Consider the following 15,741-nt stretch of genomic DNA (forward strand, 5'->3'; position numbering starts at 1 on the left):
AAAGTGACTTGACCTTTCAAAGTGACTTGAACCTTTCGTAAAAGCTTGGAATGTCAGTCGACATACTTTCAGCTGTTTTCGCATATTTAACCTTCATTTGACCTTGAAATGACCTTCACAAAAATACCATTTTGTACGTAAAATTTCCTGTTCTTTTCCGGGATAAAAAATAGGGGTTCCCATTTAAAGAAACCATTTTAACTCCGAAATAACCTTGAAAATCGGATTCAAGGTCAAAGTCAATGATACCATTGCGTGTCCCCCTTTGCCCCCTGCAACTTTTGTCTGAAGTATTTTTTTGTATTATGCCTCTATTTCGAGATATTTCCCATTATAGACTCATTTAGTCCACCCTGTATATTATATATGGAATTATATTAATTTAAAAAAGATGGCCATATGGATATGATTACCATAAGCTTCAGAATAACTACAAAAATGCTCTACTTATAAAAATTATTAGAGAAATTACAACCTATAGCCATCTTATCCGTATGGCCATAATATACCCGAGTTTACTCTAAAGTTATATTAAAATAAAAATATAAATTCTTTATAGAGAGAAACGTAATGAATAATAATATAAAATAATAATTAATTATTTTTGAACTTTTTGAATTTTTTTTATTCCTGCACGTACTTTTTTTATTAATTGTGAACGGATTTGTACCATTTAAAGTTATCGGTCCATGTACTACAAATCTTTTATCAATTTCTTGAATATCATCTTTTTTGGCCATTTGAATTCATCTAAGTTAGTACACAAAAATTTAATTTTGCACATATTTTGTTTTACATGTAACACCCTTCCTATATACCATCCTGTATCATAATAAATAGAATAATATTTTTCACATTTAATCTTTAACTCTTCACTTAATGTTTTGTTCATAACATTCTCAACATTCATGTTCATACCACGAACTCGATATAATCTATCATTAGATAATCTAGTTTTATTTTGATACATCCAACAAAGTGAAGACTTTCGTATATACTGTATATTTTTTTCCATTAACATTTACGTTTAAAAATAAATCTTTATTATTTTTTGTATAGTTAGTATAATCTTTTAAATTTAAATCTGTTTGATTTTTAAATATTGATATATCACTTTCTAAATTTTCAAAATCTTCTTCGAATTCTTCATTAGCAGATACAATATCATTATTTTGTTCTTGTATCATATTATTATTGTCCTCTTCTTCATTATTTTTCTCTTCATCAGTGAAATGCCGAATTTTGATCATTTCAAAACTTTCCTTTATTTTTTCTTCATTCATGTTCATTTCCAATTCTACTGCAATATTTAGTGCATCGTTTTTAGCAGTATTCAAAATATGTAAAATTTTTTCTGTAGATGGAAAAATTTCATCAAATTTTAAAACATCATCTGAAGAAATTCCTAATCGATTATTTTCTCCTCATGGAAATCGAAATGTACTTCCTTAAAATAAGAATATATATTATTAAAATAATTAAACTTTTATAATTATCTGTATAATGTAATGAATCCTAGAAAGCTAGAAAAAGCACTTTAGAAAACTAGACATGGGGGATCTATAAAGTGTATCCTTTAATTCTTAACATCTTTTCAAAAAATCAATATTTTTAAATAATTCATTTTTTTTTAAGAAAATTCAAACAGTGATGTATACAATAAAAAAACAATTATGAAAATAATCAATAATTTTGGAATAAGTTTTCAAAAAAAATTCAAATCTTTAGAAAAAGCCAGATAGATGAAATTTTTTATAGCCTCGAAACCATTTAGCTTTCTAGAATTAAATTGATATTATAAATTAAACTTACTTAAGTCAGTACTTATTTCGTTTAAAATTTACAATCGATTTAAACGTCTCAAAATACCTAATAAATTAAAATTAACGATTGTTGAGAAAGTAGACGTCATAGATCTCATTTGTCTGACAATTTGTTCGCATGGTTGACTGCTATATAACTAAGGTATAAACTGATCAGTTTTTCTTTCTCGTAATTTTTCAATCAATAATAATAAACCATGTGCATTTAATTCTATACTTCTGTAGGCATTAGAAGTTATAAAATTTTTATCAATGCTGTAGTTGTTTTCTTGCAACCATCTTCTCCACAATCTTAAAAAAAATGTCACGTGCCATATGAAATATATGCGCTCTTCAATTCTTAATTTTTTATTTAAAAAAGAATTCAATATATGATCAATTAAAATAAGAAACTGTTTAGTGCCTTGGCTATCTGGAATACTAGATAATAATTTCGTAATTCGAGGTGCACATAATTTTTCAACTGCGTTAAAATTCATTTTATCTCTTGCTGAAAGAAAACATATTAGGATTTTAGATGAATAATACAATATCAGATATATATATCAGTTATAGTAAATTAAACATACGTTCAAGATCACTGTCACACAATAAATGTTTGTCTTCAGAGAATTGTTTTATTCATTTTTTTATATGTTCTGGAGAGACAATTTTTGAGCCCATTGGTAAAAATACATTCGGCTTTAAAAATCTTGTTTTCATCTTTTTGTTCCAATATGAACTGTATCTTGAATACATATTGGTTTCTTTATGTCAAATTCCATATAAAATAAAATATAAATTTAAAATTTACACAGTTTATTAAATCATTTTTTAACTAAAGGTAAGTTAGTAATGTTATTAAGAAATAGTTAAAACATAGAAAAAGTATTCTATATTTTCTTTTTAAATAAAAATTTTGATTGATTCTAATTTTGTTGACATCATTCTTAACTTAGCAATGTTGTTTAAAAAATTGAAAAGATTGGATTACCTGAAAGTAAGGATGATATGGATTTTTAGAGGATAGAGGAATTTTAGACCATATTTTCATGGCTTTTAAGCATCTTGTATCACCGCCACTTGAAAATCCAATTACTTGTATATCAAGTTTTTCAAGTTCATTTTTTAAGAACATCCATCTGGCTAAGACGTCACTATGATTAAATTTGTTGTCACTTGCAAAGACTGTTAAACAAAATGCTGATACGTTATCAACAAGCGGTTGAGCCATGTACACATACGCATTACAGCCAACAACATAATTTGAAAAAGCATTTTCAATATCTTTTACAGAATTAACATAAACATTTTTAGGAAATCCATTTTCTTTACATAAAGATACAAAGCCAATCATTTTATTGCTTTTAGAATCATATGCTACATTCTTAATTATTGCAGTTTGATCTTCTGAAATAAACACGTTCAATGGATAATGTCGTTTTGTTAAGAATAACTTTAATTCTTTTAATTGAACAATCCCGTCGACTATATTACTTTGAACATCTAAGCATCTATTGATTGTTGTAATTGATGGTAATACATTTTGTAGATTAGCATGTAAAAGTTCATAGAGCATACGACCACCAACAATAAAAATATATAAACTAAAAAGTTTTAAAGGTATAGTAAATTTGTTTCCGTGTTTCTTGTATTTGATGTTCTTTACTGCCGTATCTCTTAAACAATCTAAGAATGAACTTATATTCAAGAATTTACTTCTATTTTCTACATTAGTAATACTTAATAAAGTATTTTTTATATCAGGATGGTCTTTAATAACTATTTTTATAGTTTTAAGGAAATAATCTGTAATTTTGGTTTGGGGTTCTTCAAATAATTCAAGTCCTTTTAGTTTTCGTTATTGTCTGGTCATCTTTTGCACTGTTATTTTGAAATTGAGGCTCATTATTTAATATCGCAGAATTGTTAGCCTCCTCAACAATTCTGCATTCATAAAAATCCGATTTTTTTAATAAACTGGAAATTTCATCATCATTGGTTTTATTTTGTATTTGACATAATAAAACATTTTTCTAGTTCTGTAGAATCTATGTTGGGTGAAATATAAATTTCCGCATTTTGAATAGTATTGACCAAACTAACATCACTATTAAGATCAATTTCAGATGAAATCCTCGATGAAATTAGATCATCATCAGATGAAATATTTATAAAGTTATTTTGAATCTCATTCTCTCTTTGAAGTGAACTTGGAAATGAATTGTCATTAGATTTTTGTATTTTTATAAATGAAAGTAATTAGTAAACTATTGTCAGAATTATAATTTTTTTTATGTTTTTTGTTTTTAATATTTTTTATATGAGTTAAAATATGTTTATTAAAATTGGATAATGTCCATTTTCTTCCAATTTTGGAACTTTTTATCGAATATCCTGTAGAAATAAAATCCCAGAAGCAGCATTTAATTTTTGCACAATAATTTTTACTATCTATAATCTATATTAATCTTTAAATTATCAATTTGTTTAATAAATTCTTCAGCGTTTTCTTCACAATACTCGTTAATACATTTTTTAATATAATTGTTAGCCAAGTTTTATTTTCTTTATTTTCTCCTTCAATTATTTCTTCCGCATCTCTTTGCATTTCGTAGTAATTTCTTTTCTTTTGGCTCTTTTCTTTACAAGAGGACTATATATATTTTTCTTATCACATTTAATACAAAATTTATTTGAAATATTTTCAACTTCCTTGACACAGATATCTTTTAAATGTAACAATAGCTTTTTATGTCCATCAGCAATCTTAAAAACTGACAGATTTTTATTGTATATTCCATATAATTCTATTAATTCATTTTCATTTAAAAGTTTATTTAAATCTTCTTTTGCAAATCTTTCTAATTCTGTTATTCTCAGGTTATCATCTAATTTTAAAATTGATGCAATATTGTCATAGCCTGCATAGTTTAAAAGTAATTTTATATAATTTGGTAGTTTTGTTTGGTAATTACTTAACATTTTATCAACAAATTCGTTCATTTTTAATCTGAAATTCGAAATAATAATCTCAACAATAAAAAGTATTACTTCTTTATTGCGAATTTACTGGGCACTTAATTTTATTGCGAAAACTTGAGAATAGTCATCCCGATCTTTTTCGTATACCTAACCTCGTAGAGTAATGCACGATTTTGTGATTCTCTTTCATGCTATTACGTTGGTTAAATAAGGACAAACAATCAAACTTTGATTTTTCGCCCTTGTTTACGAAAAGGCCGGAATAATTACTCTGAGGTTTATCTCTAGTAGAATATAATATTACTTCTAATATATTTAAAGATTGATTAAACGCTTATCAAATGTATACTTGTCATCCGTTATCTCATACTCCATCTATTACTTCGTGTATCGCCATCTACTATGAGCAGTATTGCCGAGTATTGTTAATGTATTGCTACGTATTGCTATGTATTGCTAGCATATTCCTATTATTGCTAGTATTACTAGCATTGCTAGCATTGCCTGTTTTATTACTGTATTGCCACAATATATTTCTGAAAAAATGTACAGTGATTCCCATAGTGGTTGACCCCTCGGAAGAAATATATTTTTATAATCAACAATTCCCTCAGCACTGGATCGTGGCGGACTGATCATTTAGTTTCTTAGGTCACCAGATCTAATGCTTCTGAATTGACTTCTATTTATGGAACCACGCAAAAGTTAATTTATGGGAATCTGATAGAAACAGAAGACTTATATATACACCCCAAAAAAATAATTTTGATATTAGCAGAAACCGCTAAATTTTAGAGGATTTTATTCTTATATACGGCCTGAAGAGGAATCTTCTGAAATCGAGAGAAAAATATGCTAAGCACAATATTCTTACAGTTAGAGTACTTTCGTTTTGCATCTGCAGTAAAAATCTTGCTGTTCCTAATATAATTTACTCGTAAGAGGGCACTCCGCTTTCAGTAAATATATTCCTCTTCATACAATAGGAAAATTGTTAGAATAATTTCCAATATATTTTTGATGAATAGTCCAGTGCATTGGAAGAGGAATACTCTTTCTGTAAAAGTTTCTGCTTAGAATATGAGGTTACCGGAAATTTTACTTTACAATTACATTATCTTTTTTTGAGTGTATATATATATATAGCTTTGAAAATGTATTCAAAATACCTTTATTATTATTTCTAATGCAGTAGAAAGAGTTCGACAGACACTAGTTCGATGAATAAAAGCTTGCATACTTGTAGAGGGAAGGATTTTTGAACATTGATTATAATCATTTTAACAACTAATAAAATTATATAGATTAAGACGTGTTAACTGTTCCAACCGATTTTATATAATGAGTTATAGAGAACATTTCTACTCGTAAATCTCTTTGAACATTTATAACTTTTTATTAAAGTATTTTCGGACATAAGTTTATATGGACATTATTTATCTACACTACCATATTGTATAAATTATTACTACTATTTACGACCGATCTTTGCGATGATACCCTGTATACATATCTTAGTTAGAGCACATTGTATAATAGTTAAATTTATTAAAGATAAACATAATTTAATGAAGACAAATTAATAATAATGTTAGCTAATATATAATGTACGTTGCTGGAGGATTACATGCATCACTGACAAAGAGACATGGTTACTCGATATGCTCTAAAGTGAGGTAATAACACTTGAACCATAAATACGACCCAAGATTTCGCTCTACAGATTCATAAATCTCATTCTTGTCCCAATATATTTTTCCCGGAGGAATAAGCCGCGGGAGAAAGATAACGGCTACTGGTGAGAAGAGGAGGACGCGAAAAATGAAGAAGACGGAACAAGGGAGTGGGGAATAAATTTGTGTGTGTATGTGCGTACGGAGGGTTGAACGGGTGCTTTGAACCGGAGTCGACGTCGAAAGTATCGGATGCAAAAAACGAAAAAACAAATCATAAATCATTTGCTCGCGTACTCCTTGCAAAAAGCTGGCGACGCGACGAAAGCAAAGCGCGATGGCGATATTCCGGCGCAATCATGCCGAAATTATAACTATTTTACTGCGAAAACGTGACGTAAAAAGCAATCAGTGGATACCATAAAGTTTTCAAAGTTTAGAGTAGATACGTATCGCCGTTCATTTTATTAGTCACCACTAGTATTATCATGGCCGTACTTTATGAAAAATATGAATATGGTATTTATCATTTATTATCTGTCAAATCTTTGGTCACATTTATATACAATTTATGATTTTAATATGTTACCAGCGTTTCGTTATACATCATGAAACAGCACGCAGTCATATTTTATGTAAAAGCTGTCATATATATTTTATCATTATAAATTCATAGCTTTATGGCATTATTTTGAAATTTGTTGGGTAAATAGACTAAATAACGAGTTTTCTTCTGAAGAGAAAAACTTCAACTTAATGCACTAAGCAATGTTTTAACAGCAAGCTCGTTAATTAATAGTATAAAACTATTGCAGTGTCGCGTAACTGGAAAATGACTGTCAAAACGCATTTGATCGTGATTAAAAGATATGAGCAATCGCGAGCAAATGTCGTTCCATTCTACAAGAAGAGTAGAACTTGTACGACGCGAAAACTTACTAAAATCGAAATCGCGCGTGCACGCGAAATGGAAACTCTCGCGACTCTTGGGGAAAACTATGGGGGACTTGTCTTCCCTCTGCAGTGTGACATAATCGAATGAGCGGACGGGGTTACCACGCACAAAGTTACGTAAGTTGCCGGGTTGATTTAGTTCCCGCGGATAATTCGGGCGATTTCTCCGCTCTCTCTCCCTCCCCCCTTCTCTCTCTCTCTCTCTCTCTCTCTCCTACTTCCTTGTATGTTCCCTTTTCTGCTCTCGGCTCCGTTTAGATGATGGAACCAATTCCAACTCGTTCGCCACCAGCTGGCCACGCCGTTTCCTCGTTTACTGTATGTGGCGCGGATACTCCGTAAGTACATCGAAATGTTCTCTGGAAATTAAATGGGCTCGTTCGTGAAGAAATGTGCGCTCGCGCTCGCGCCTTTAGGTACCTTTATGTTATCGGCATACTTGGACTTTATTGATATTGCCAATTTCATTTTCTTGGTACGGAAAGGGGAACGCGGGGAGAACGGTGTGGGGGGAACTCCCGGCGGTGTTGTATAGAGATCGAGAGCGGATATAATGGGTGATCGACCGTCGAATGATACTTCCTCGAACAGACAGCTGGAAAATCGGCACGTAAATGCAACCGGAATAAAAGTCCCTGTCGAGACGTACAGCAACTATCGGAAAGAGAGAGAGAGAGAGAGAGATAGATAGATAGATGATAGATAGATAATGGCGTTTATTAATATTCTAGGACAAGCTCTCTAAGTATAAGTATATACAAAAAGAGAAAACACTGTTAAAAATGAAAGAACTAAAAATATGATATGACAATAATAACACAACAAAAAATGATACATAAAATATAAAACATATAAAAAGAAAAGCAAACAGAAATATATAGTCATATTGTGAATAATAGACTTATAAAAACTACATTGTCTTGTAAAAACTAAATTGACTGAAAATTAACTTGTCTCATGCTCTCGTAGATAACAAGAGTACACGTTTAAATATACTAAATATGTCTTAGACTTCCTGATGGAGACAGGAAGCGAGTTCTATAGTAGTAGAATTTCTATAGTAGTGCCGCAATGGAAGGTGTGCTGCTAGACAAAGATTTTACAAGAAAGGACAGTTAGATCTAAAGAAGAGGTACGTAAGTGGTTATGAGAAAGAGAGATAAAAAGAAAGATAAAGAGAGATCAATTGAATATACATATAATAGTTTGTAAAAAATTGTCGTTTTGTTTAATATTTCAGAATATTCACTCTACAGAGGCAATTGTTCTTCGATTTGTACAAATTTTATTCACAGATTTCTGCATTGGATAGCATATATATTGTTCTATTTGACGCGTAACATGTATCTCGCGTAAAGGAACCACGGTAGTGTCGTTGCGCTTGGCTTAGCGTCGAGACACTACCATGTCTTCTGATATTGCGCATTATTTATTTTGCCGGATAATTTTTTTAATTATAAAAGGTATGTCATGCGATAGAAATCGTAAACTAATGTAGTGTGATGTTGAGATGATTGGTTATCATAGAATTAATTACTTAACTTTATAAACGGATGGTTTCTTTTCGAAGCAAAGAAGAACAGGTAATAAAAGAATTTATTAATTTTATAAGGACTATCATCATAAATCATGAATATCGTGACCGCAACTTGATTTTGTATTAAAAATGCGTTACGGTTAATTGCATGAGCATTACTTTAAAGTTTCGCTTATGGTAAACAACATGATTAAAATATGTTATTACATATTTACAAGTAAAAATAAAAAAATAATAGGTAATATTTTTGCATTATCGCACAAAAGTAATCAGTTCACAATCTGTCATTAGTCTCGCTTTGATAACCGTGGAAGGGAAGAAAGTTAATGATAGAGCACATTCATCAATCTCAAGAGATATCACGAATCATGATTGTCATCTTATGAAAATGATTTTGCATTAAAGATTCAGAACGTGTCATTTTGCTTGCATTTTGTGAGCTGTATTTATCGCCAAAATATATTGCTCGCCCTATCAGCATACATTATTATCAGCATCGCGCGTGTAGCATACGAAAGGAGATCGACCTTCTTATCATCATGTTCTCATCGTCTCCAGCAGCGACGTGATGTCCACGTGCGTTTCGACGGTAGGTATATAATATTTCCACCTTTGTATCTCCTCTTTTATCGATTTAGTCCCTGCACACCAGGCAACTCTTACCTACGATTTATCATAATTCTTGCAGCATTCGTTTCGATATGATATATTTCCATTCGTCGACTGTATCAATCTGTAAATGGTTCTAATAAATACTCGTGAATGCATTAGAATAATCATACATTAATTTTTAACATCATTAAGTAGTTAGAAAAGTATAATGAAAAAAATGTATATAGAATTTAAAAATATTAGTTTTTTTTTAATCCATTATCGAGCAGATAACAAAGTTTCAGATATTTGAATACTGGAAAACGAATTGCAATATGTGTATATAGCTCAGGAATTTTAACGGAATAAAACTTTTTGCATTATATACAATATGCGGCTTAATTAAAAAGTGCAAAAGGGCATTTTATAATACATTGCTCTTGGATTCTCAATACTCGAAAAATTTGTCTTATTGTTGTACAACAACAAAAATAATCGAAGTAATAAGAATAGTACATCTAAAATATGTAAGATAAAAATTGTACAGGAAAGCTTCAATAAATTTTTTTTCTCACGTTTATAATATATTTATTATGTTTGTAATATACCGGATGTCTGACACCACTCCTTTTATCTCGGGAACAGAGCATTTTAGAAAAAAACGTTTCAGACAAAAGTTGTATGGTTTTGAGATGTACATAAGATGGTGTCATTGGTTCAACTTTGAATAGTTTGAAAGTCATATAAAGGTCACGTTAATTTTTCCAAATGGTACACCCTATTTTTTATTGCATATTCTTACAGCTTATCTCGAGAGCTTTTCAAAACACTATAATCAAATATTTTTTCGTTAAGAACTTTTTGAGTCACAAGACTTGAAAGTTTCAACATTTTGACAAAATACAAAATATCTTGTAAAACGATAATCTCCAATGGCCTTGATCTTGATAAATGTCATCCAGGAATCCTGAACAACATTCAAGAGGTTTTAGCCATCAGTCGGACTCATTGCATAATGCTAATGCCGATTAATACTGTAACTTTCAAGTCTTATAACTCAAAAAGTTTTTAATGAAAAAATATTTGATTATAGTATTTTGGAAAACTCTCGAGATAAGCAACAAGAATACAAGAATATGGAATGAAAAATAGAGTGTACCATTAGAAAATATCAACGTGACTTCATATGACTTTCAAACAACTATTCAAGGTCAAACCAATGACATCATCTTATGTACACCTAGAAATCATATACAACTTTTTTATCTGAAAAGTTTTTTTTCTAAAATGCTCTCTTTCCGAGGTAAAAGGAGTGTACAGATGATCTCAGACACCCGATATATACCTATGTAATTTATAAATTTGATTTTACATTATATCATAATAATATCCGTTGCTTATTTTAACAGGAATATTGCGTTAATTTCAATAAAGCAAGTATATTTTGTATCGAATTTGTATATTTCTGGAAAAATAATACATTGCTGACAATAGGCGCAAAGAACAGTTTAACAAGTATTGAATACATACTCGATAAAACTCGATGTGTACAAATAAAGAGTTAATTTGAGATACATAGAGAATTGAATATGAATAAAAACAACTTCGCGCATCGCAAGTTCTTCATGAATTAGTAACAGGATAACCGCGGCGCGATATAAATTTTTCACAAATTTTAGTTATTATCTGTTGACTGTACTTTATTGTAGAGTCGGAATCTTTATAAATTATATACGTCTTCATAAATTATATTTTTAATAAGATAATGCTTATTGGAAATAAACGTTAAAATCTACTCGAATAATTATTGCCCTAATTTTCATGCATAATTTACAGCTATCAGCAGTGACGCACGTTTTTGCATAATTGCGCAATATTATCCCGGATTATTACGTCAAATTGCAATTTATCAACTAGCATGCAAACGAGCACGCCCTTCACGCATAGCATAAACATTTAAACCCATTCCCGCCATTCTGTTAACACATCCGCAGAAAATTTTAATTACGCCGCTTTTAAGTAAAAAATTAGTTGGTTTCTAAATCAGTGATAAAACGATTAATTATAAAAATGTAATTATGAGACTAATTTGTTTTATACAAATATTTTAGATTTCCTGCTAATACACAGTAAAAAAGAAAATGTTAATTTTAACATTTTTTACATGTCCCAGGAGATCCACTCTGAATTTTAAGTTAAAGTAACTCATTCGTCTTGTGTTATTTATTAACGAACTAATAATGTTAAATAATTGACACAATACTTTACATTTATATTTGTTATTTTGACTTTAAGGGTGATTTAAAACTAACATATAAATTAAGTAGAGTACATAGAAGTATAGTTGCAGTAACTCGTAAGAAAATGTTAATAAAACATTTTTGTTCGTATAATCGTGAATGAAAAAATTCTTAGATGTTAAATTGACTTTGAGATATATAAATTAATTGAAACATATTCCATTTTTAATTGACATACGCAATTGTTAAGTTAGAAAGGTGACATGAATCTAACACATCAAAATGTTACAAAACTAATAACATATCAGTTGTGTATGTTTATTTTACATTGATGTAATAATCAAAATGTAGTAACGTAAGAAAAATTCTACATACGGACGCACGATTTTTTACTGTGTAAATTCTTTTTCAATTATTATTAATCCATGTGCATATATATCTAAGTTTTTTTTATCAAATTTCTCTCTATTTCTCTATAATAGATATGTACGCTGATTTTTAAATTTTACATTTTACAAAATTTTTTATGATGAAATGTATTCTATTAATCTGTCAAAAATATTACGTAATTTTTAAAATAGAATTGTGTACTGTCGTTATATATTCAATATAATCAATATTAAAAATAAAATTTCCTTTGTGTTCACACACGTATAACACATTGTTTATATAAACCTATATATTTTCTCATAAAGTAATCTCATATGTTATAAAACTTTATTAAGCGTATCATTTACTATACATAAAATGTTTGATCATATTCGTTCTGATATTGTTATTTATGATTTATTTGTTTTACATTTAATTTTACATGAATAAAAATCATAATCAAAAGAAAGATGTAAAACAAAAATATTACTTTATTTAAGAAAGTTGGAATTCAGAGTCATTTACATTATTGGTAACGTAAAAAAGTTTTAATATGCGAATACTAAATTCGAATACGGATACTAACGATTTACTAATCCGTGATGACAACTCGCGGATATATCGCTGAAAATTTCATGAAACATGCAGAATTCCGAAATGCCTTGTATTTTACGGTTCTCTTCTCGCCTGCCTAGGAATTATAGACTGCATTTCTAACACGCAGTATGCATGTACCGTCCGTAATGGTATTATCGATTCCACTGAAACTCTTTCTACGTATGGACAGTATTTTCGCGATTATTAGTTTTTAGACAATTTGCAACATTATGTGCTCAGTCAAATGTTATGCTAGTTTACACAACGCATTCCACTCATGGTACTCACACCAGATTCGTTCACACAAAGATTCACTCTGATCTATTATTGTTTAAAATAAATATTGACTGCATAACTTTGTAAATAAAAGTGAATGCCAAGAGTAACTGGCAGAAAATAAATATTTGTAAGTGGATCATACGATCTAAATAATGTATTTTCTTGTCAAACGCGAAAATAAGAAGCAAGAAAGGAAGATGAGTGAAATTTAACATATGTAACAATGTATACCCGGTTTTTTTGATAAGTATAAGGATACTGTTTTTTTTTCACACGGAGAAAATTTTATATTAAGTTTTAATACAATTTTAAATTACACTTTACTATGTTTTGTATTTTCGATGGACTCTGACAACATGATTCCGACTTAACTTTTATTATGGTAATACTAATTTTTATCACATCAATAAAGTAATTATTTTGTTAAGCCATATTCTAACATAAAAACAATTAATTTTTACTATGGTACGCAAACAAAATTTGCTAGGTATATTTGATTTTGTAATAAAAAATTTTTACTATAAAAAAATGTAAAAATTACGTTATATTATTGTTTTTAAAAAAATAACTATAGCATTTAAACTTATAATTTACATGAAGACCGCAGCTACTACTACATTATAGTAATTTTAAATATGAAATTTTCTCCGTGCAGGTATTAAATTCTCTCGTATATTTTCTGTTGAATTTTAATAATAAGTGACATAAAATACTCTACTTAGTCGCAAACGAATATTTTACAAGCAAATTTTACTGAGCAAAACGTAAAGAAAAACTTTTTGTGAACTTGTAGAGATTTTAATGAGACTTTTTATTACTTTTTATTATTTCTTTTATTTAATAAATGGTTACCATTGTTACATTGATGATATATCACAGCTCTGACTTGAAACTGTCACGATTTTATTCGAAACAGTTTATCGAATCTTGCTTGTTGTACATCGTTCTCGATTACCTTATTTGAAATGGAACACGCTGTCTCCTGCATATACGTACAAATTGGAATAATAGTTATCAAGCTACATTGCATATAATGTGTGCGATGTTTGTTTTATTCTGGGTTGAGCGCTCCCATCGAAATGTTAGCAATTGTCTGCTATTACAACGTCAATCCCCTTAGTCATCTAATATGTCACTGCTGACCATATGAGCCATACAATACAATGAACAGTAACATATAGAAATAAGAGAATATATTTTTTTGTTTTACGTTACTTTTTTAAACATTGGTGATGTTATTTTATTCTTGAATGAGACAAATTAGAAAACCATACTTTACCTTCTGTACATATAATTCTATATCTATAGTTGTTTTATTCTAAATAATTAATATCTATACTCCATACACAATAAAAAACATTGTATATTTGTGCTAGAAACGGTTCATTCAAATTCTTGTTTGTGTTGAATTTTTTAACATATTCGAGTATTAATTTAACTTAAATAATATAATGTGACTGTTATTTGAAGATTTTATGTTAAATTGATATTCAACATTTCTTAGTATCAAAATGGCACAATTTATGAGTAAGTGAACAAATAACATAAAAATAATGTATTTCAAAACATAAATTCTAGGTTGAATGAATGCAATATGTATTAATTTAGTATATCACGAAATATTTTAATTATACTAAAAAAAATGTACTTTTACAGTTTGTTTACAAGCATTATCTTTTTTGTGATTATTTTTTAATACAATATCTATGTTGTTTTTTGACATATTCATCGTTTGTTAAAATAAACACAAAAATTTAAGGACCCGTTTGGAACATGTGAAATGTGTTATATTCGACACAAATTTCTTCCCTCCCCCAACAGTGTATTACTTTTATTTTCTGATTATAGGAAAAGAAGTAGTACCGAATTGTTTGATTATATGTCGAGAAGTCCCGTGCATTAAACGAGATAGTGAAAGAATTATATATTAGAATAAAACTTTAATACATAGAAAAAAATTATTATCTCTCCATTCTATCAACGTATAGATCTTATGACTTTATCTGTCTATACAAGAATATATTTTAAACTCTGCTCAGATCATTATGTGCATATCTCTATCTTTATCTTGTATCTTTATCTTTGTGTATAGGGTAAATCTGAGGAAGATGTCATGTCGGGTAAGATACCATTTGTTAATATTTTCCATGTTTATCCTTAGATAGCATTAGTGACGCGCTCGGTTTGTTCATTTGATGAGCCAGCGACGATATGACATTCGCTGTTCGTGTTAATTTTCAAAGATTGTGAATTTATCGAGGTAAATTGAAAAAGTACTGTTCTGTTAACATTTTACACGAAATTGAGAATTCGCATTAATCTTTTGTAGACTTTATTTCACAAATACGCAGTGGATTACATTAAAGTTTAATATCAAGAGAATTTTTTAACCTCTTATATGATTTTTGATAGCACATGTTTTTGATATAAAAATTTCTGATAATATTTTTTCTAGTCGTGTTGAGGTAAGATGCCATTTGTTAATACTTTCCATGTTTATCCTTAGATAGCATTAGTGGCGCGCTCGGTTTGTTTATTTGTGTAAGCCAGCGACGATATAACACTCGCTGTTCGTGTTTATTTTTAAAAATTGTTAATTTTAAGAAAAAAATAATTCTTTATTTTTGGAATAACTAGTCTCTATTGTTGAGAAGAATAGCTATTGAAATAAAAATTTTTATTCTTACAGATCATATATTGTATTTTATTTAGTT

General features: G+C 29.1%; 1 long non-coding RNA gene across 1 annotated transcript in view; it reads right to left on the reverse strand.

Annotated features, from left to right (window-relative positions):
- LOC108764665 (uncharacterized) overlaps window positions 1–4,900 on the reverse strand; it is an 18,831-nt gene extending 13,931 nt beyond the window's left edge. The window contains exon 1 of the long non-coding RNA XR_001940289.1: window positions 4,883–4,900. This is a non-coding gene — a long non-coding RNA (uncharacterized LOC108764665). The remainder of the gene's footprint in view (window positions 1–4,882) is intronic.
- Between the last annotated feature and the right edge of the window lie 10,841 nt (window positions 4,901–15,741).

Source organism: Trachymyrmex cornetzi, unplaced genomic scaffold, assembly GCF_001594075.2.
Source record: "Trachymyrmex cornetzi isolate Tcor2-1 unplaced genomic scaffold, Tcor1.1 scaffold443, whole genome shotgun sequence".
Lineage (NCBI taxonomy): Eukaryota > Metazoa > Arthropoda > Insecta > Hymenoptera > Formicidae > Trachymyrmex > Trachymyrmex cornetzi.